Genomic DNA, 24,155 nt, shown 5'->3' with positions numbered 1-24,155 from the left:
TGCCGAGCCGCCGCTTAACTCGGTATGGCCTTTTCTCCCACCGGTACTCTAGTTTGTTGTGTGGGCGCTTTTCCCTCACTAAGACTCGGTCTCCAGGCCACAGGGCTGTCCCCTTTTGAGGAGCTACCTGGGGATGCTCCAATTCTTGCAGCCGGTCCTGCACTAGACGTTGAATTGTCCGCAGCCGACGACGATGTTCTTGAACCCAGGAGTACACCCCCGTCCGTGGGTAGTCTGTTGTGAACTCTATTTTTGGGCTCCCTCTAGTGGTCACAAGCGGTACTGTGTAGTGTTGTCTTTCTGCAGGTTGGCAGCATCAGCTGGTTCGTTATCCTTGGTTGGTTTCCTATTTAGCTCACCTGGATACTCAGTTACTTGCCTGTTCTCAATGTATTCAGTGCTCTTCAGATTCCTTGTGACTACCTTGCTCCCAGTCTCTTCAAGACAAGCTAAGTTTTTGTTTGTTTATTTTTTGATTATCAGCATTCATCATGTTTCTTGTCCAGCTTGCTAAAATGTGATTTCCTCGCTTGCTGGTTGCTCTAGGGGACTGAGTTTCTCCCCCCACACCGTTAGTTGGTGCGGGGGTTCTTGAAATCTCAGTGTGGATATTTTGTAAGGGTTTTTTACTGACCGCACAGACCCCTTTTCTATTTTCTGCTATCTAGTATTAGTGGGCCTCATTTGCTGAATCTGCTTTCACCCCTGTGTATGTGCCTTCCTCTTACCTCACCGTTATTATTTGTTGGGGGCTTCTATATCTTTGGGGATTATTTCAATGGAGGCAAGTGAGGTCTTTCTTTCTCTCTAGGGGTAGTTAGTTCCTCAGGCTGGCTCGAGACGTCTAGGATTTTAGTCACGTTCACCGGCTACCTCTAGTGTGTTGGATAGGTTCAGATTTGCGGTCAGTCCAGTTTACCACCTCCCTAAAGCTTGTCCTATGTTTTGTTACTTAGCTGGAGTATTTTGTGATCCTCAACCACTAAGGATCATAACAGTAGAGCAGGCCAAAAAGTGTTTAATGCATCGCAGAAGTGGGATAAAAAGAAGACCTGAGTACATTTTTTTTTTTTCCTCCCGCTTTTCCTTTGCTGCAGTCTGTTTAGCTTCTTTCATCCCCTTGAACTCTGGGTGGTTTTGAGCTCAGCTGCAAACATGAATGTTCAGACTCTGACTTCTAGTGTGGATCATCTTACTGCACGGGTGCAAAGTATTCAGGATTTTGTTATTCATAGCCCTATGTCAGAACCAAAGATACCCATTCCTGAGTTGTTTTCTGGAGATAGATCTAGGTTTCTAAATTTTAAGAATAATTGTAAGTTATTTCTATCTCTGAGACCTCGTTCCTCTGGTGATTTCGCTCAGCAAGTTAAAATTGTTATCTCCTTGTTGCGTGGCGACCCTCAAGATTGGGCTTTCTTTCTGGCGCCAGGAGATCCTGCATTGCTTAATGTAGATGCATTTTTTCTGGCTCTTGGACTGCTTTATGAGGAGCCTAATCTTGAGAATCAGGCAGAAAAAGCGTTGCTGGCTATTTCTCAAGGTCAGGATGAAGCAGAGGTGTATTGTCAAAAATTTCGGAAATGGTCGGTGCTTACTCAATGGAATGAGTGTGCCCTGGCTGCAAATTTCAGAGAAGGTCTTTCTGAGGCCGTTAAGAATGTTATGGTGGGGTTTCCCACCCCTACAAGTCTGAGTGATTCTATGGCTTTAGCCATTCAGGTTGATCGGCGTTTGCGGGAGCGCAAATCTGCTCATCCTTTTGCGGTATTTTCTGAACAGAGACCTGAGTCTATGCAATGTGACCGAACTCTGACCAGAATTGAGCGAGAAAGTCATAGACATCAAAATGGGTTGTGCTTTTACTTTGGTGATTCTACTCATGTTATCTCAGCATGCTCTAAACGCTTAAAAGAAAATCGCTAAACCTGTCACCATTGGTACTATGCAGCCTAAATTTATTTTGTCTGTTACTTTGATTTGTTCTTTGTCGTCCTACCCGGTTATGGCTTTTGTGGATTCGGGTGCTGCCCTGAATCTGATGGATTTGTCGTTTGCCAGGCGCTGTGGTTTTGTCCTGGAGCCTTTGGAATTTCCTATTACTCTGAGGGGAATTGATGCTACGCCATTGGCTGAGAAAAAGCCTCAGTATTGGACGCAAATGACCATGTGCATGACTCCCGTACATCAGGAAGTGATTCGCTTTCTTGTTCTGCATAATTTGCATGATGTTGTCGTTTTGGGTCTGCCATGGCTGCAGGCTCATAATCCAGTTTTAGGTTGGAAAGCTATGTCTGTGTCAAGTTGGGGTTGTCAGGGAATTCATGGCGATGCTCCGTTGGTGTCTATTGCTTCTTCCACTCCTTCTGAGGTCCCTGAGTTTTTGTCTGACTACCAGGATGTATTTGATGAGCCCAGGTCCAGTGCCCTGCCCCCTCATAGGGATTGTGACTGTGCTATAAATTTAATTCCTGGTAGTAAATTCCCTAAGGGACGACTTTTTAATCTGTCTATACCAGAGCATGCCGCGATGCGGAGTTATATAAAGGAGTCTTTGGAGAAGGGACATATTCGCCCATCCTCTTCCCCTCTTGGTGCAGGATTTTTTTTTGTGGCCAAGAAGGACGGTTCTTTGAGACCTTGTATAGATTATCGTCTTCTGAATAAAATCACAGTCAAATTTCAGTATCCTTTACCACTATTGTCTGATTTGTTTGCTCGGATTAAGGGTGCCAGTTGGTTCACCAAGATAGATCTCCATGGTGCGTATAACCTTGTGCGTATTAAGCAGGGAGATGAATGGAAAACAGCATTTAATATGCCTGAAGGCCATTTTGAGTACTTGGTGATGCCTTTTGGACTCTCTAATGCTCCTTCTGTGTTTCAGTCCTTCATGCATGACATCTTCCGAGAATATCTGGATAAATTTATGATTGTTTATCTGGATGACATTTTGGTCTTTTCTGATGATTGGGAGTCCCATGTGAAGTAGGTCAGGATGGTGTTTCAGGTCCTGCGTGCTAATGCTTTATTTGTGAAGGGCTCAAAATGCTTCTTCGGAGTACAGAAGGTCTCCTTTTTGGGTTTTATTTTTTCTCCTTCTACTGTGGAGATGGACCCAGTCAAGGTCCAGGCTATTCATGACTGGACTCAGCCCACGTCTGTTAAGAGTCTTCAGAAGTTCTTGGGTTTTGCTAATTTTTACCGTCGTTTCATCGCTAATTTTTCTAGCGTGGTTAAACCTTTGACGGATTTGACCAAGAAGGGTTCTGACGTGACTAATTGGTCTCCTGCGGCCGTGGAGGCCTTTCGGGAGCTGAAGCACCGGTTTTCTTCAGCTCCAGTCTTATGTCAGCCAGATGTCTCTCTCCCCTTCCAGGTCGAGGTTGATGCTTCTGAGATTGGAGCAGGGGCTGTTTTGTCGCAGAGAAGCTCTGATGGCTCTGTGATGAAGCCATGTGCTTTCTTTTCAAGAAAGTTTTCGCCTGCCGAGCGGAATTATGATGTTGGTAATCGGGAGTTGTTGGCTATGAAGTGGGCATTTGAGGAGTGGCGACATTGGCTCGAAGGAGCTAAACATCGTGTGGTGGTCTTGACTGATCACAAAAATCTGATTTACCTTGAATCTGCCAAACGCCTGAATCCTAGACAGGCTCGTTGGTCGTTGCTTTTCTCCCGTTTCAACTTCGTGGTCTCATACCTGCCTGGTTCGAAGAACGTGAAAGCTGATGCACTTTCTAGGAGTTTTGTGCCTGACTCTCCGGGAGTTTCTGAGCCGGCTGGTATTCTCAGAGAGGGAGTGATTTTGTCTGCCATTTCCCCAGATTTGCGACGAGTGCTGCAGAAATTTCAGGCGGATAGACCTGACCGTTGTCCACCAGAGAGACTGTTTGTCCCGGATAGATGGACCAGCAGAGTTATTTCCGAGGTTCATTCTTCGGTGTTGGCGGGTCATCCTGGGATTTTTGGTACCAGAGATTTGGTGGCTAGGTCCTTCTGGTGGCCTTCCTTGTCGCGGGATGTGCGTTCCTTTGTGCAGTCTTGTGGGATTTGTGCTCGGGCTAAGCCTTGCTGTTCTCGTGCCAGCGGTTTGCTTTTGCCTTTGCCTATTCCGAAAAGGCCTTGGACGCACATTTCCATGGATTTTATTTCGGATCTTCCAGTATCTCAGAAAATATCTGTCATCTGGGTGGTGTGTGATCGTTTTTCCAAGATGGTCCATTTGGTGCCCTTGCCTAAGTTGCCTTCTTCCTCCGATTTGGTTCCTCTATTTTTTCAGAATGTGGTTCGCTTGCACGGCATTCCTGAAAATATTGTGTCTGATAGAGGATCCCAGTTTGTGTCCAGGTTTTGGCGGACTTTTTGTGCTAAGATGGGCATTGATTTGTCTTTTTCGTCGGCCTTCCATCCTCAGACTAATGGCCAAACCGAGCGAACTAATCAGACGTTGGAAACTTATTTGAGATGTTTTGTTTCTGCTGATCAGGATGATTGGGTGACTTTTTTGCCATTGGCCGAGTTTGCCCTTAATAATCGGGCTAGTTCTGCTACTTTGGTTTCGCCTTTTTTTCTGCAATTCTGGTTTCCATCCTCGTTTTTCCTCGGGTCAGGTTGAGTCTTCTGACTGTCCTGGGGTGGATTCTGTGGTGGTTAGGTTGCAGCAGATTTGGAACCATGTGGTGGACAATTTGAGGTTGTCACAGGAGAAGGCTCAGCGCTTTGCCAACCGCCGCCGCGGTGTGGGACCCCGACTTTGTGTTGGGCATTTGGTGTGGCTGTCTTCTCGGTATGTTCCTATGAAGGTCTCCTCTCCTAAATTCAAGCCTCGCTTCATCGGTCCTTATAAGATCTTGGAAATCCTTAACCCGGTGTCTTTTCGTTTGGATCTCCCAGCATCGTTTGCCATTCATAATGTGTTCCATAGGTCTTTGTTGCGGAGGTATGTGGTACCTGTGGTTCCTTCTGTTGAGCCTCCTGCTCCAGTGCTGGTCGAGGGCGAATTGGAGTACGTGGTGGAGAAGATTTTGGATTCTCGTATCTCTAGACGGAGGCTTCAGTATTTGGTTAAGTGGAAGGGCTATAGTCAGGAGGATAATTCCTGGGTTGTCGCCTCTGATGTTCATGCGGCCGATTTGGTTCGTGCCTTCCACGCGGCTCATCCTGATCGCCCTGGGGGTCTTGATGAGGGTTCGGTGACCCCTCCTCAAGGGGGGGGTACTGTTGTGAACTCTATTTTTGGGCTCCCTCTAGTGGTCACAAGCGGTACTGTGTAGTGTTGTCTTTCTGCAGGTTGGCAGCATCAGCTGGTTCGTTATCCTTGGTTGGTTTCCTATTTAGCTCACTTGGATACTCAGTTCCTTGCCTGCTCTCAATGTATTCAGTGCTCTTCAGATTCCTTGTGACTACCTTGCTCCCAGTCTCTCCAAGACAAGCTAAGTTTTTGTTTGTTTATTTTTTGATTATCAGCATTCATCATGTTTCTTGTCCAGCTTGCTAAAATGTGATTTCCTCGCTTGCTGGTTGCTCTAGGGGACTGAGTTTCTCCCCCCACACCGTTAGTTGGTGCGGGGGTTCTTGAAATCTCAGTGTGGATATTTTGTAAGGGTTTTTTACTGACCGCACAGACCCCTTTTCTATTTTCTGCTATCTAGTATTAGTGGGCCTCATTTGCTGAATCTGCTTTCACCCCTGTGTATGTGCCTTCCTCTTACCTCACCGTTATTATTTGTTGGGGGCTTCTATATCTTTGGGGATTATTTCTCTGGAGGCAAGTGAGGTCTTTCTTTCTCTCTAGGGGTAGTTAGTTCCTCAGGCTGGCTCGAGACGTCTAGGATTTTAGTCACGTTCACCGGCTACCTCTAGTGTGTTGGATAGGTTCAGATTTGCGGTCAGTCCAGTTTACCACCTCCCTAAAGCTTGTCCTATGTTTTGTTACTTAGCTGGAGTATTTTGTGATCCTCAACCACTAAGGATCATAACAGTAGTCCTCCTCGGGTTCCAGCGCCAGCTCTGCCAGTCCCTTCCCGGGTCGGCCAAAGAACAGAGAGTAGGGGGTGAATCCGGTGGTGCTGTGTTTATGCAGCGCCCCAGAGTCCTGGTCGTTGCAGTAATGTCGCTCTGCCACTAAGTGGAGTGATGTTACGTCTGACTGCACTAAAGGAGTTCACCTGATCAGGTAACACTCACATTACACTTCACACTCCGGCCACCAGGGGGAGTGGTTCTATCTAGTAGGCCACTCCTCACACTCTGGTAAAACTGGGGGTTGGACAGGAAGACAGGGAGAAGTCACTGGGAAGAGCTAGAGAGCGGACCTGTCAGGGATGGGATCCTGACAGACTCCTAAGAAAGGACAAGAAGCGAGGTTTATTGTGCTGAGTGAGAAAAGCAGGAATACAGCAAAGAGGCAACAGGACCAGAAGGAGTTGTGCTGTAAGACCGAGGCAACATCCTTCTGAGGTGCAAACAGTCGGTGGCCGGAACGCCGAGAAAGTAAGAGACTTTAAGTATTACTTCAAACCACGGCAGGGCAGCCAATTATAGGTTGGCTGCCTCACTTAAACACCTAAGCAGACAACGGAGGCATCTGTGGGAGAGGGGCGACTCTAGAGTCCCGGAAGAACTCCAGGCCTACCCCGTCATACGGGTGCATCCTAGCCATATCATCTGGGGGACGGAGAGAACGAGCATCAGAGACAGACAGAATCAGTTGTGAGGACTATCCCGGGGTGCTCAGCAGGGAAGGACTACAACACACAGGCGCTAGAAGGTAGACGCTGATTCCCACCTGTTAAGGGGACTCCTGATGTGCCTTCGGACCGGCCGGTCTCAGACAGCCCGGTTAACAGTGCCCTGGAGTGGACACCTCGAGACCTTCAGTAAAGAGGTAAAGAGACTGCAACCTGGTGTCCTCATTATTGACCGCGACCGGCACTACACCGCACCATAATATCAGCACCATACCACCATCTTTCATTGTGCGCCCCTCAGCAGGGTCACGGACCGGGTCTAGCCACCGTGACAACCCCAGAGCAGAGACTCAGAGGCCCGGTACCGGGTACCCCTCGGCCCTGCGGCAGTGAGGGCGCTACAACTTGGCGTCACGAACAGGATCTACTTAAGCCTGAAGAATCAGGTCATGTGTGCCTTGGAACTGTGATTTGTTGTGCTTGGGCTGTGACTTATTGCAAAGACTGTGCATTACTATTGCCACCAAGAGTTCCCGCCACAATTCGCCATCGCCGCGCACGGAGGGAGTAGCCTTAGTTTCGTGGGCGGAACCGGCCCAAAAGAAGCGCGGAACGGGAAAACGCGGGAAGGTGCCAATCCCGGAAGAGAAACTCCGACCTCCAGCAGGTTAGTGGGAGAAAGGAACAGCCATGTCCGAGTCGGGAGGAGAGGAGGTGGCGGCCGCAGCCGTGGATGCAGGGGCAGCTCCGGTCCCCACAGCGGGCGAAGCCGCGGCCCTAATACCACCACTGGCAGCCCCGGAGCCTGCTGCCCCCATCAGCCAGTCGGACACTGCCGCTACCACAAAGGCCATAATGCCCTTCTCCATGCCATACCTGCCCGGAGCGGCCTGGCTCCCGCGATACTCCGGGGAGTCACATGCGTTCACTGACTTTAAAGAAGGGATCTGCAGCCTGCTCGAGTTCTATCCCCTGACAGAGCCTCAGAAGGTTCATATGATAATCGGCCAACTCTTTGGAGCGGCTCTGAGAGAAGTGAAGTCCTGGCCCGCCGCGGATAAGGGAACAGCACAGCAGGTTTTTGCAAAGCTTAAAGCCACTTTCGATACCCGTACAGCTACAGAAATTAAATTTACTTTCTATGGATGCAAACAGAGACCGCAGGATAGCTTACGTGTCATGAATCCCAATGGCTAGGGATAGCAAGGGACAAGCAAAGTAATACAAAATATCGGACAAGCTCTAGGGTGATGGAACCTGGGCTGACCGCTGCCCTACGCCTGACAAACGCAACTAAAGATAGCCAGGGAGCATGCCTACGTTGGTTCTAGACGCCACGCACCAGCCTAAGAGCTAACCAGTACTGCAGAGAAAATAAGACCTCACTTGCCTCCAGAGGAATGAACCCCAAAAGGTATAGTTGCCCCCCACATGTATTGACGGTGAAATGAGAGGAAGGCACACACATAGAGATGATATATATAGGTTCAGCAAATTGAGGCCCGCTGTAAACTAGAAAGCAGAACGATACAAAAGGGGTCTGAGCGGTCAGCAAAAAACCCTAATCAAAAAACCATCCTGAGATTACAAGAACCCATGTGCCAACTCATGGCACATGGGGAGAACCTCAGTCCACTAGAGCTACCAGCTAGCATAGAGACATAATAAGCAAGCTGGACAAGAAAACCAACAACTGAAAATCAGCACTTAGCTTATCCTGAAAGATCTGGGAGCAGGTAGGCAGGAACCAAACAGAGCACATCTGAATACATTGACAGCCGGCAAGGGAATGACAGAAAGGCCAGGTAAAATAGGAAACACCCAGCCTCTGATGGACAGGTGGAAACCAAAGGCCGCAACCCACCAAAGTCACCCAGTACCAGCAGTAACCACCAGAGGGAGCCCACAAACAGAATCCACAACAGTACCCCCCCCTTGAGGAGGGGTCACCGAACCCTCACGAGAACCCCCAGGGCGATCAGGGTGAGCTCTATGGAAGGCGCGGACCAAATCAGTCGCATGAACATCGGAGGCGACCACCCAGGAATTATCCTCCTGACCATAACCCTTCCACTTAACCAAATACTGGAGTTTGCGTCTGGAAACACGAGAATCCAAGATCTTCTCAACAACATACTCCAATTCTCCCTCCACCAGCACCGGAGCAGGAGGCTCAACCGAAGGAACAACGGGCACCTCATACCTCCGCAACAACGACCGATGGAACACATTATGAATAGCAAACGATGCTGGGAGATCCAAACGAAAAGATACAGGGTTAAGAATCTCCGAGATCCTATAAGGACCGATGAACCGAGGCTTGAACTTAGGAGAAGAGACCTTCATAGGGACAAAACGAGAAGACAACCACACCAAATCCCCAACAAGAAGTCGGGGACCCACGCGGCGACGGCGATTAGCAAACTGCTGAGTCTTCTCCTGAGATAACTTCAAATTGTCCACCACCTGATTCCAAATCTGATGTAGCCTGTCCACCACCACGTCCACTCCAGGACAATCCGAAGACTCCACCTGACCAGAGGAAAAACGAGGCTGAAACCCCGAATTACAAAAAAAAGGAGAGACCAACGTGGCAGAACTAGCCCGATTATTAAGAGCAAATTCGGCCAGCGGCAAAAAAGCAACCCAGTCATCTTGATCAGCAGAAACAAAACACCTCAAATAAGTTTCCAAGGTCTGATTAGTTCGCTCCGTCTGGCCATTCGTCTGAGGATGGAATGCAGACGAGAAAGACAAATCAATGCCCATCTTGGCACAAAACGTCCGCCAAAATCTAGACACAAACTGGGATCCCCTGTCAGAAACGATATTCTCCGGAATCCCATGCAAACGAACCACGTTCTGAAAAAATAAAGGGACCAACTCAGAGGAGGAAGGCAACTTAGGCAAGGGCACCAAATGAACCATCTTAGAAAAGCGGTCACACACCACCCAGATAACGGACATTTTCTGTGAAACCGGGAGATCAGAAATAAAATCCATGGAAATGTGCGTCCAAGGCCTCTTCGGGATGGGCAAGGATAACAACAACCCACTGGCCCGAGAACAGCAAGGCTTAGCTCGAGCACACACTTCACAAGACTGCACAAAGGTACGCACATCCCTAGACAAGGAAGGCCACCAAAAAGACCTGGCCACCAAGTCTCTAGTACCAAATATTCCAGGATGACCAGCCAACACAGAAGAATGGACCTCGGAGATGACTCTACTGGTCCAATCATCCGGAACAAACAGTCTTTCTGGTGGACAACGATCCGGTTTATCCACCTGAAACTCCTGCAATGCACGTCGCAAGTCTGGGGATACGGCGGACAATATTACCCCATCCCTAAGGATACCAGTAGGCCCAGAGTCTCCAGGAGAGTCAGGCACAAAACTCCTGGAAAGAGCATCTGCCTTCACATTCTTTGAACCTGGCAGGTATGAAACCACGAAATTGAAACGAGAAAAAAACAACGACCAACGAGCCTGTCTAGGATTCAAACGCCTGGCAGACTCAAGGTAAATGAGATTCTTGTGATCAGTCAAGACCACCACACGATGTTTAGCACCCTCAAGCCAATGACGCCACTCCTCAAATGCCCACTTCATGGCCAAAAGCTCCCGATTACCCACATCATAATTGCGCTCGGCGGGCAAGAATTTTCTAGAGAAGAATGCACATGGCTTCATCACCGAGCCATTAGAACTTCTCTGTGACAAAACCGCCCCCGCTCCAATCTCGGAAGCATCAACCTCAACCTGAAAAGGAAGTGAAACATCTGGTTGACACAACACAGGAGCAGAAGAAAACCGGCGCTTAAGTTCCTGAAAGGCCTCCACGGCCGCAGGAGACCAATCAGCAACATCAGCACCCTTTTTAGTCAAATCAGTCAAAGGTTTAACAATACTGGAAAAATTACCAATGAACCGACGATAAAAAATTAGCAAACCCCAAGAACTTCTGAAGGCTCTTAACAGATGTAGGTTGTGTCCAGTCACAAATCGCCTGAACCTTGACGGGATCCATCTCAATAGTAGAAGGAGAAAAAATGTACCCCAAAAAAGAAATCTTCTGGACTCCGAAGAGACACTTTGAGCCCTTCACAAACAGAGAATTGGCCCGCAGAACCTGAAACACCTTCCTGACCTGTAAAACATGAGACTCCCAGTCATCAGAAAACACCAAAATATCATCCAAATACACAATCATAAACTTATCCAGATATTCACGGAAAATATTGTGCATAAAGGACTGAAAGACTGACGGAGCATTGGAGAGTCCAAAAGGCATTACCAAATACTCAAAATGGCCCTCAGGCGTATTAAATGCGGTTTTCCACTCGTCACCCTGTTTTATCCGCACCAGATTATACGCACCGCGAAGATCTATCTTAGTGAACCACCTAGCCCCCTTAATGCGAGCAAACAAATCAGTCAATAATGGCAGTGGATACTGATATTTGACTGTAATCTTATTCAGAAGGCGATAATCTATACAAGGCCTCAGGGAACCATCTTTTTTTGCCACGAAAAAAAAAAACCTGCTCCCAGAGGGGACGAAGATGGACGAATATGTCCCTTTTCCAAGGACTCCTTAATATAATTCCGCATAGCAGTATGCTCTGGCAGTGACAGATTAAATAAACGACCCTTAGGGAACTTACTGCCAGGAATCAATTCTATAGCACAGTCACAATCTCTATGAGGAGGGAGCGAATTGAGCTTAGGCTCCTCAAAAACATCCCTATAGTCAGACAAAAACGCAGGGATCTCAGAAGGAGTAGATGAAGCGATTGAAATCGGAGGTGCATAATCATGAACCCCCTGACATCCCCAGCTTAACACAGACATTGTTTTCCAGTCCAGGACAGGATTATGAGTTTGTAACCATGGCAGACCAAGCACTAGTACATCATGTAAATTATACAGTACAAGGAAGCGAATCACCTCCTGATGAACGGGAGTCATGCGCATGGTCACTTGTGTCCAATACTGCGGCTTATTCATAGCCAATGGTGTAGAGTCAATTCCCTTCAGAGGGATAGGAACTTCCAGAGGCTCCAGACTAAAACCGCAGCGTTTAGCAAATGACCAATCCATAAGACTCAGGGCAGCGCCTGAATCCACATAGGCATCGACGGAAATGGAAGACAGTGAAAAAATCAGAGTCACAGACAAAATGAACTTAGGCTGCAGAGTACCAATGGCAAAAGATTTATCAACCCTTTTTGTGCGTTTAGAGCATGCTGATATAACATGAGCTGAATCACCACAATAAAAACACAATCCATTTTTCCGCCTATAATTTTGCCGTTCACTTCTGGACTGAATTCTATCACATTGCATAGTCTCAGGTGCCTGTTCAGAAGACACCGCCAACTGGTGCACGGGTTTGCGCTCCCGTAAACGCCGATCAATCTGAATGGCCATAGCCATCGACTCATTCAGACCTGTAGGCGTAGGGAACCCCACCATAATATCCTTAATGGCCTCGGAAAGACCATTTCTGAAGTTAGCAGCCAGGGCGCACTCATTCCACTGAGTAAGCACCGACCATTTCCGAAATTTTTGACAATATATTTCCGCTTCATCATGCCCCTGAGAGAGGGCTAATAAAGCCTTTTCAGCCTGAATCTCCAGGTTGGGTTCCTCATAGAGCAATCCCAATGCCAGAAAAAACGCATCCACATTGAGCAATGCAGGATCCCCTGGTGCCAATGCAAATGCCCAATTCTGAGGGTCGCCCCGCAGGAAAGATATTACAATCTTGACCTGTTGAGCAGGGTCTCCAGAGGAGCGAGATTTTAAAGAAAGAAACAATTTACAATTGTTCCTGAAATTCAGGAAGGTAGATCTATCTCCAGAAAAGAACTCTGGAACAGGAATTCTAGGTTCAGACATGGGAGTGTGAACAACAAAATCCTGTATGTTTTGAACTTTTGCCGCGAGATTACTCAGGCTGGAAGCCAAACTCTGGACATCCATGTTAAACAGCTAATATCAGAGCCATTAAAGGGTTAAGAGGAGGTAAGAAGCAGCTAGACAGCAATTAAGGGCTAGGCAGCAAAACTCTGAAGGAAAAAAAAAAAAAAAATTCCCTTAAACACTTATTTTTCTCCTGCTTCAGCCCAAACAATTAACACTTTGTGGGCCGGCTATACTGTCATGAATCCCAATGGCTAGGGATAGCAAGGGACAAGCAAAGTAATACAAAATATCGGACGAGCTCTAGGGTGATGGAACCTGGGCTGACCGCTGCCCTACGCCTGACAAACGCAACTAAAGATAGCCAGGGAGCGTGCCTACGTTGGTTCTAGACGCCACGCACCAGCCTAAGAGCTAACCAGTACTGCAGAGAAAATAAGACCTCACTTGCCTCCAGAGGAATGAACCCCAAAAGGTATAGTTGCCCCCCACATGTATTGACGGTGAAATGAGAGGAAGGCACACACATAGAGATGATATATATAGGTTCAGCAAATTGAGGCCCGCTGTAAACTAGAAAGCAGAACGATACAAAAGGGGTCTGAGCGGTCAGCAAAAAACCCTAATCAAAAAACCATCCTGAGATTACAAGAACCCATGTGCCAACTCATGGCACATGGGGAGAACCTCAGTCCACTAGAGCTACCAGCTAGCATAGAGACATAATAAGCAAGCTGGACAAAAAAACCAACAACTGAAAATCAGCACTTAGCTTATCCTGAAAGATCTGGGAGCAGGTAGGCAGGAACCAAACAGAGCACATCTGAATACATTGATAGCCGGCAAGGGAATGACAGAAAGGCCAGGTAAAATAGGAAACACCCAGCCTCTGATGGACAGGTGGAAACCAAAGGCCGCAACCCACCAAAGTCACCCAGTACCAGCAGTAACCACCAGAGGGAGCCCACAAACAGAATCCACAACACTTACGGGACTATGCCCTTAATCTCCAGGAAGCGATGCGGGCCATTAAGCAGAGTGACCCTGACAGCATGCAGGATGAGGATAAACTCCTGAAGGAGCGGTTCATTGAGGGGCTCCTGTGCAGTCACCAATGGGGCCAATTGCACTTCCTGGCCATGCAAAATCCGGACTTGACTTTTGCGCAATTCAAGGATAAAGCTATCCAGGCATTGCAGGAGTGACAACCTAGCCATGCAGCACCTTCCAGGCGTCCCGCTCTCACCTACCACCAGGAGGTGGCGTCGGATGTCCCAGTCCCCGCCGAGGCCGATGCACAGAGCCTAGAAGACGACTCCCCTGCAGGACTCCGCCTCCAGATGCAGGAGCTGACCAAGAGCGTTGCTGCCCTGGCCCGGACGGTGCAGTCCCTACAGGAGGCCCCCAAGGAGAAGATCCAGCTGGCCTCCAGACCGGAGGATGTTCCTTGGATGCGACAGAGGAGGACTCCGCCGACCAGAGGCCGGGCTGACGATCGCTTCCATCAGGATGGACGACCCATCTGCCGCCGCTGTCATCAGGTGGGCCACCTTGCAAGGTACTGTCCTTTAAACGAGCAACCCCTGGGGCAAAGGACCAACCCCCAGGAGTAGGACGGTCAGGCCCACAGCATTGGAGAGCCAAATACATTGGAGGGCGACCAGTTCTTCCTGTAGTGGTTGACGGCATCCCCCTGAATGCTTTGCTGGACACCGGTTCTCAGGTGACGACTATGCCTTACGTACTCTATAAACGGTATTGGGAGGACACCGATATTACTCGTGGCCCCGATGACGATTTCACCATAATAGCCAGTAATGGTCAGCCATTGCCACAAGTGGGGTATAAAGAGGCCACCATCAAAGTGGGGCGGGTGGAATTGAAAGCCCAAGGAATTGTAATTGTTGATATTGACTGCCGAGAATGTAACCCCATGATGACTATCGGTACCAATGTTATAGAAAATTGTCTTGCAGAAGTTATTGTTTTGTTGCAACAGGTAGCAGAAACCGCTGGCCACAGTGAACAACGTGCCCTGCAAAAAGAAATCAGAGCTCTGATGCAGAGACAGCAGGTAGAGCTGACTGGTGGTGAGATTGGTCGTGTCACTGTGAGTGATTCAAACCCCACCGCGGTACCCCCCAGGAGCGAGATGTTAATATGGTGTCGGGCAGCCATAGGCCTCAGGGGTAAAGACTACCAGGCCTTGGTAGAACCCGTGTATTCGGACAATAGGCCTACTATCCTGACGGGTGGTCGACGTCCGCCAAGGGAGGGTGCCCGTACGTGTCCTCAATTGTGGGGAGGAAGAGGTTCACCTCACCAAGTATGCTACGCTCGCCAAACTGTTCGCTGTCAATAATAATGTGATACAGACACCTGAACCCTTGGTCCCGTCAAACGTGGCGGAGGACAACGGTTCTGCAGGGCACTCGAAAGATTGGTGTCGGGAATTGCATGTGGGCAATGACTCTACCCCATCCCATCAAAAACAAGGGGCTTACAGGGTGGACCACGAGTACGAGCAGGTATTCAGCAAACACCCCTTAGATTTTGGGCAGGTGAAAGGGATCCAACATCATATTCCCACGGGAGATCACCGACCCATAAAAGAGAGATACCGCCCTGTACCCCCAGCTCATTACCAGTGTGCCAAGGACATGTTACGAGAAATGAAGGAGGCTGGGGTGGTGAGAGACAGTTGTAGCCCCTGGGCAGCTCCATTAGTCCTTGTTAAAAAGAAGGATGGTACAATGAGGATGTGTGTTGATTACAGGCAGTTGAATCGCATTACACATAAGGACGCATACCCATTGCCCAGGATAGAGGAGTCTCTGGCTGCTTTAAAATCTGCTAACTACTTCTCTACCTTAGATCTCACCAGTGGGTACTGTGTCATGGTTCCCAATGGCAAGGGAACGTAAGAAACATATAAATAACGAACGAGCTCTCGGGTGATGGAAACTCGAGTTGACCGTGAGCTAAATCTACCACACAACTAATAGTAGCCAGGGAGCATACCTACGGCTTCCTAAATGCCACGCGCCAGCCGGAGGACTAACTACGCCTGGTAGAGGAAAAAACAGACCTGGCTTACCTCTAGGGAAATACCCCAAAAGATGATAGCAGCCCCGCACATGTAATAACGGTGAATTAAGAGGAAAAAACATACACAGTATGAAAGTAGATTTAGCAAAGAGAGGTCCACTTACTAGATAGAAGAAGGATACAAAAGAAGACTTCACGGTCAACTGAAAACCCTTTCAAAAACCATCCTGAAATTACTTTAAGACTCCTGTGTCAACTCATGACACAGGAGTGGCAATTTCAGCCCGCAAGAGCTTCCAGCTACAGAGAATTACAAAAACTGCAAACTGGACAAAAGATACAAAACAAAAGGACAAAGTCCACTTAGCTGATCAGCAGACTAGTAGCAGGAACATGCAACCGAAGGCTCTGGTTACAATGATGACCGGCAAGGAAATGACTGGAGAGCAAGGCTAAATAGGAAACTCCCAAACACTGATGGAAGCAGGTGAACAGAAGCAGCAAAGGCAAACAAGTCACCAGTACCACCAGCAACCACCAGGGGAGCCCAAAAAGCGGATACACAACAGTACCCTCCCCTTAAGGAGGGGGCACCGAACCCTCACAAGAACCGCCAGGGCGATCTGGATGAGCCCTATGAAAGGCACAAACCAAATCCGAGGCATGAACATCAGAGGCAGTTACCCAAGAATTATCTTCCTGACCATAGCCTTTCCATTTAACCAGATATTGAAGTCTCCGTCTGGAAATACGGGAGTCCAAGATCTTCTCTACGACGTACTCCAATTCACCCTCCACCAGCACAGGAGCAGGAGGTTCAGTAGAAGGAACCACCGGTACCTCATATCTCCGCAACAGCGACCGATGGAACACATTATGGATAGCGAAAGATGCCCGGAGGTCCAAACGAAAGGAAACAGGGTTAAGAATCTCCAAAATCCTATAAGGACCGATGAACCGAGGCTTAAATTTGGGAGAAGAAACCCTCATAGGGACAAAACGGGAAGACAACCACACCAAGTCCCCAACGCGAAGGTGGGGACCAACACGACGACGACGGTTAGCAAACTGCTGAGTCCTCTCCTGGGACAATTCCAAATTATCCACCACTTGTCCCCAAATCCGATGCAACCGATCCACCACCGCATCCACTCCAGGACAATCCGAAGATTCAACCTGACCAGATGAAAAACGCGGATGAAACCCTGAATTGCAAAAGAAAGGAGAAACCAAAGTGGCAGAACTAGCCCGATTATTAAGAGCAAACTCCGCCAATGGCAGAAAGGCAACCCAATCATCCTGATCCGCAGACACAAAACACCTCAAATAAGTCTCCAAAGTTTGATTAGTTCGCTCCGTCTGGCCATTGGTCTGAGGATGGAATGCAGACGAAAAGGACAAATCAATGCCCAACCTGGCACAGACTGCCCGCCAAAATCTAGACACGAACTGGGTACCCCTGTCAGAAACGATGTTTTCCGGAATACCATGCAAGCGAACCACATTTCCACTTAGCCCCCCTTATGCGAGCAAACAAATCAGTCAGTAAAGGCAACGGATACTGATATTTGACTGTAATTTTATTCAGGAGTCGATAATCAATACAAGGCCTCAGAGAGCCATCCTTTTTAGAGACAAAGAAAAAACCGGCTCCTAAAGGTGATGAAGAAGGACGAATATGTCCCTTTTCCAGGGACTCCTTAATATACTCGCGCATAGCAGCATGTTCAGGTACAGATAGGTTAAACAAACGACCCTTTGGAAATTTACTGCCAGGAATCAGATCTATGGCGCAATCACAATCCCTGTGAGGAGGGAGTGAACCAATTTTAGGCTCTTCAAAAATATCACGATAATCAGACAAAAATGCCGGAATCTCAGATGGAATAGATGACGAAATGGACACCAAAGGAGTGTCCCCATGAGCCCCCCGACATCCCCAGCTTAACACAGACATAGCTTTCCAGTCAAGGACTGGGTTATGAGACTGTAGCCATGGTAATCCAAGCACCAAAACATCATGTAAATTGTACAACACAAGGAAGCGAATCACCTCCTGATGGTCTGGAGTCATACGCATAGTCACTTGCGTCCAGAACTGTGGTTTATTACAAGCCAAAGGTGTAGAATCAATACCCTTCAGAGGTATAGGGACTTCCAGAGGCTCCAAATCAAACCCACAGCGCCTGGCAAAGGACCAGTCCATAAGACTCAGAGCGGCGCCAGAGTCCACATAGGCATCCACGGTAATAACTGATAATGAACAAATCAAGGTTACAGACAAAATAAATTTGGACTGTAAAGTGCCAATTGAAATAGACTTGTCAACCTTCCTAGTACGTTTAGAGCATGCCGATATAACATGAGCAGAATCACCACAATAGAAGCACAACCCATTTTTACGCCTATAATTCTGCCGCTCGCTTCTAGACATAATTCTGTCACATTGCATTTTCTCTGGCGTCTCTTCAGAAGATACCGCCAAATGGTGCACGGGTTTGCGCTCCCGCAAACACCGATCAATCTGAATTGCCATTGTCATGGACTCATTCAGACCTGTAGGCGCAGGGAACCCGACCATAACATCTTTAACGGCATCAGAAAGGCCCTCTCTGAAATTTGCCGCTAAGGCGCACTCATTCCACTGAGTAAGCACAGACCATTTACGAAATTTTTGGCAGTATATCTCAGCTTCATCTTGCCCTTGAGATAGGGCTATCAAAGCTTTTTCAGCTTGAATCTCCAAATTAGGTTCCTCATAAAGCAACCCTAAAGCCAGGAAAAACGCATCCACATTGAGCAGCGCAGGATCCCCTGGTGCCAATGAAAATGCCCAATTTTGAGGGTCACCTCGCAGCAAAGAAATTACAATCTTGACCTGCTGGACAGGATCTCCTGAGGAGTGAGGTCTGAGAGAAAGGAATAATTTACAATTATATTTGAAATTCAGAAACCGAGATCTATCTCCGGAAAATACCTCTGGTGTAGGGATTTTAGGTTCAGAAATAGGAGTATGCATAACAAAATCTTGTAAATTTTGAACCTTCGTAGCAAGATTATTTAAACCTGCAGCCAAACTCTGAGGATCCATCTTTAAACAGGTGAGCTCAGAGCCATTCAAGGATTATAAGGAGAGAAAGGCAAATGCAGTAATTAGAGCTGAAATACAACTGATCCAACTATGGAGCAAGCATAGGGAAAAAAAAAAAAAATTTACAGACTTCTTTTTTCTCTCCTTTCTTCTGCCAATAAGTTTAACACGGGCCGGTCATACTGTCATGGTTCCCAATGGCAAGGGAACGTAAGAAACATATAAATAACGAACGAGCTCTCGGGTGATGGAAACTCGAGTTGACCGTGAGCTAAATCTACCACACAACTAATAGTAGCCAGGGAGCATACCTACGGCTTCCTAAATGCCACGCGCCAGCCGGAGGACTAACTACGCCTGGTAGAGGAAAAAACAGACCTGGCTTACCTCTAGGGAAATACCCCAAAAGATGATAGCAGCCCCCCACATGTAATAACGGTGAATTAAGAGGAAAAAACATACACAGTATGAAAGTAGATTTAGCAAAGAGAGGTCCACTTACTAGATAGCAGAAGGATACAAAAGAGGACTTCACGGTCAACTGAAAACCCTTTCAAAAACCATCCTGAAATTACTTTAAGACTCTTTTCAGCCCGCAAGAGCTTCCAGCTACAGAGAATTACAAAAACTGCAAACTGGACAAAAGATACAAAACAAAAGGACAAAGTCCACTTAGCTGATCAGCAGACTAGTAGCAGGAACATGCAACCGAAGGCTCTGGTTACAATGATGACCGGCAAGGAAATGACTGGAGAGCAAGGCTAAATAGGAAACTCCCAAACACTGATGGAAGCAGGTGAACAGAAGCAGCAAAGGCAAACAAGTCACCAGTACCACCAGCAACCACCAGGGGAGCCCAAAAAGCGGATACACAACAGTACTGGCAGGTTCCCATGGCGGAGGCGGACAAAGAGAAGACGGCCTTCACGACACCGATGGGTCTCTGCGAATTCAACTACATGCCCTTTGGATTGTGCAATGCCCCGGAGACGTTCCAGAGGATGATGGAGTGCTGTCTGGGGCACAAGAACTTTGAAACCGTACTGCTGTATTTGGATGATGTCATTGTCTTCTCTAAGACCTACGAAGACCATTTGAAACACCTGGCTGAGGTGTTTGAAGCCCTGTCCAACTTTGGCTAAAAAGGTGAAACCATCCAAATGTCATCTGCTGAAACCTAAAGTGCAGTACCTGGGCCATGTGGTGAGCGCTGAAGGAGTGGCCCCAGACCCCGACAAGGTCACGGTGATACAGGACTGGCCGAAGCCCAGCAACCTCCACGAAGTCCGGCAATTCCTCGGGCTGGTAGGCTATTACCGGAGGTTCATTAAGGACTTCACCAAGAAGGCCGCGCCCTTGCAAGACCTGTTGGTGGGCCAATCAAAGAAAACCAAGGGGAAGAACACCCCATTTGATTGGAACGAGGGGCTGGAAGGATCCTTCACTTGCTTGAAGTCGGCACTGACGGGAGAAGAGGTACTGGCCTACCCCGAATACGACCAACCGTTTGTGCTGTACACGGATGCCAGCAATGTAGGATTGGGAGCCGTGCTGTCCCAGGTCCAGAAAGGCAAGGAGAGGGTAATCGCTTACGCCAGCAGGAAACTTCGTCCCACGGAAAGGAACCCTGACAACTACAGTTCCTTTAAGCTGGAATTTCTTGCCATCGTCTGGGCCGTGACAGAGAGGTTCAAACACTACCTGGCCTCAGCGAAATTCACCGTCTTCACGGATAACAAACCGTTAACACATCTGGACACCGCCAAGCTCGGGGCCTTGGAACAGCGGTGAATGGCCCGGCTGTCCAACTACAACTTCACCATCAAGTACCGGGCAGGACACAAGAATGCAAATGCTGATGCCTTGTCTCGAATGCCCAATTTGCCGGAAGCAGAGGAAGACCCTGAGGCACTTGAAGAGGTGGAGCTACCTGCATTCCATCGCCCTAAAGCCACTCAGAACTCCCATCATGTGAGGAACAGGCACAAAAACCAACCGGGTGCCACGCTGAACCCCCTGCCCCAGCACGGGTGGGCGGAAACCCAGGATGGTGACCCCGCGGTCCGTCGGGTGAAAGAGCTCTTGACGCAGGCAGGGTTGCATCCCGGCCCAGATGATCCACAGGCGACCCAACAGCTGTGGCGGGGGAGAAGCAAACTGTTTATCCATGATGGCAAGCTGTGCCGGAGGAGCATCGACCCACGTACTCATGAATTGGTGTGGCAGATAGTGGTACCGAGGCGGGATGCGCCCATGGTTCTGGGAGCCTACCATGATGGAGCCGGACACTTCGGATGGAGGAAGCTAGAGAGGCTGCTCCAAGGGAGGTTCTATTGGATTGGCATGAAGAGAGCCATTGAGAAGTGGTGTCGAGAGTGCGGTCCATGTAGCCTACGCAGGAAGGACCGTGACAGCCAATGGGCTCCCCTGCGGCCTATCATCACCAAACGGCCGCTCGAACTGGTCGCACTGGATCATGTGAAGCTGACACCTAGCCGGTCAGGCTATATCTACGCTCTTACCATCGTAGATCACTACTCCAGATTTTTGGTGGTTGTACCTGTCAAGGATCTAACGGCCAGGACTGCCGCTGAAGCCTTCCAGCAGTACTTTTGTAGGCCCCATGGCTACCCGGAGAAGGTACTGACCGATCAGGGACCAGCCTTCGAAGCAGAAGTGTTCCAAGAGTTCTGCCAACTGTACGGGTGTAAGAAGATCAGAACCACACCGTACCATCCTCAAACCAATGGGATGTGCGAAGAGATGAACCAAGTGGTGATTGACTTATTGAAGACCTTGCCCGTAGAGGAACAGAACCTGTGGCCGACAAAGTTGCCTGACTTAGTGGATATATACAATCACATCCCAGTAAATTCTACCAACTGCACTCCAGCGTACCTGATGCGAGGAAGGTCTAGCCAGTTACCCGTTGATCTGGACATGGGGGTCCTAGTCCCCGAAGATACCTCACCGGATGCAGATTGGGATGTAGAAAGGCAGCAAAGGTACCGCCAAGTACAGGAGTGCGTAGAAAGAAGTCTCGCCCAGGCTAGGCAAAAACAAGAAAGAGACTACAACCAGCACGCTCCTGCGATTCCCCTGTCACCTGGTGAGCAAATACTCAAACGAAAGAGGAGACTACACAAGCTCGATGACCAATGGGAAGCGGAACCGTATACCATCCTGCCATCTGATTTCGACAACACGAAGGTCTGTCTCATCAGCAAGGACGGAGGGGAGACCTCGACAGCGATATCCAGGGATCACCTTAAGATCTGCCCTGATAAATTGAGAGAGAGGGAAACGGCTCCAGGAATCTCCCCGCCTGTGGAAGAGGAGAAGATGATCCACACTGTCCTTGGTGACTTTCCCCAGTCCTGGACTCAGATAAATCAGGCCATCGTGGTACCTGTTCTAACGTTCCAACAGCCGGACCCACCAGAAACAATGGTGGTGCCAGATCATCCGGCCCCGCAGCCTCAGCAAGCTCAGCAGATCCGACCTGAAGATGCCATGCCAACTGTTGAACCGGCAAGTCCTCCCTCTGCTAACGGCGAATCTGTCGTACCCACTGTTGGCAGCAGCAGCCCAGAGAGCTCTAGCCTGCCAGTGCTACCCAGACTCACTAGAAGTGTAGCCAGAAGACAGTGCACTACACCAGCGGTAGCAAGCATAGCGGGCCCGGCTAGGTCAATAGCGACCACTGCGCTGCGAAGGTCCACACGCAGCACTCAGAATCAAACTCCCCTCCGCTACAAAACTTGGAGGTATTAATGAGGGCTGCTATTTAGTTGAAAATGTTTGTGTGCATATCTTGTTACAGGTTTTAAAAATGGACAACGGAGTAATGGACAGTAAATTGCTCCAAAAACTTCTAAAAGGGGACCCCTTTGTTTACCCGGGGTCCCCGCTGTTTCAACCACTGAACTGAGAGTCATAAACTGTGCATGACCTAACTTTCGCAACGTTCAAGAAGTCCTCACCTCCCATAAAGGGAAGCACTGTTATGTTTAATTGTTTATGATATTTCAAATTGTTGTGTGTTCCCTGTTAACATGTATTGTTGTTCTTGTTTTCCCAGTCCGGGAGTACTGGATTTAACCGGGGGGGAGTGCAGCGCCCCAGAGTCCTGGTCGATGCAGTAATGTCACTCTGCCACTAAGGGGAGTGATGTTACGTCTGACTGCACTAAAGGAGTTCACCTGATCAGGTAACACTCACATTACACTTCACACTCCGGCCACCAGGGGGAGTGGTTCTATCTAGTAGGCCACTCCTCACACTCTGGTAAAACTGGGGGTTGGACAGGAAGACAGGGAGAAGTCACTGGGAAGAGCTAGAGAGAGGACCTGTCAGGGATGGGATCCTGACAGACTCCTAAGAAAGGACAAGAAGCGAGGTTTATTGTGCTGAGTGAGAAAAGCAGGAATACAGCAAAGAGGCAATAGGACCAGAAGGAGTTGTGCTGTAAGACCGAGGCAACATCCTTCTGAGGTGCAAACAGTCGGTGGCCGGAACGCCGAGAAGTAAGAGACTTTAAGTATTACTTCAAACCACGGCAGGGCAGCCAATTATAGGTTGGCTGCCTCACTTAAACACCTAAGCAGACAACGGAGGCAGCTGTGGGAGAGGGGCGACTCTAGAGTCCCGGAAGAACTCCAGGCCTACCCCGTCATGCGAGTGCGTCCTAGCCATATCATCTGGGGGACGGAGAGAATGAGCATCAGAGACAGACAGAATCAGTTGTGAGGACTATCCCGGGGTGCTCAGCAGGGAAGGACTACAACACACAGGCGCTAGAAGGTAGACGCTGATTCCCACCTGTTAAGGGGACTCCTGATGTGCCTTCGGACCGGCCGGTCTCAGACAGCCCGGTTAACAGTGCCCTGGAGTGGACACCTCGAGACCTTCAGTAAAGAGGTAAAGAGACTGCAACCTGGTGTCGTTATTGACCGCGACCGGCACTACACCGCACCATAATATCAGCACCATACCACCATCTTTCATTGTGCGCCCCTCAGCAGGGTCACGGACCGGGTCTAGCCACCGTGACAACCCCAGAGCAGAGACTCAGAGGCCCGGTACCGGGTACCCCTCGGCCCTGCGGCAGTGGGGGCGCTACATTTACGATTGTTATACGCCCACACCAATTCAGGGACGGACTCAGCCCACTTCGCCTTCTGGTCCTCCTCCAGGGTCCTCAGCATTTGAATCAGAGTGCTGTTAAATCTTTCACAGGCCCCATTCCCCTGTGGATGATAAGGGGTGGTCCGGGACTTATCGATTTTGTACAGCTGGTGCAGCTCCTCCATCACTCTTCCGAGGAAGCAGGCCCCTTGATCAGAATGAATGCGCTTGGGACACCCGTACACCTGAATGAAGTGTTTGCAGATTGCGTG

The sequence above is a fragment of the Ranitomeya variabilis genome, chromosome 5, assembly GCF_051348905.1.
Source record: "Ranitomeya variabilis isolate aRanVar5 chromosome 5, aRanVar5.hap1, whole genome shotgun sequence".
In the NCBI taxonomy this organism is placed as follows: domain Eukaryota; kingdom Metazoa; phylum Chordata; class Amphibia; order Anura; family Dendrobatidae; genus Ranitomeya; species Ranitomeya variabilis.
The sequence above is the reverse complement of the archived record's forward strand: the minus strand, read 5'-3'. Positions refer to the sequence as shown.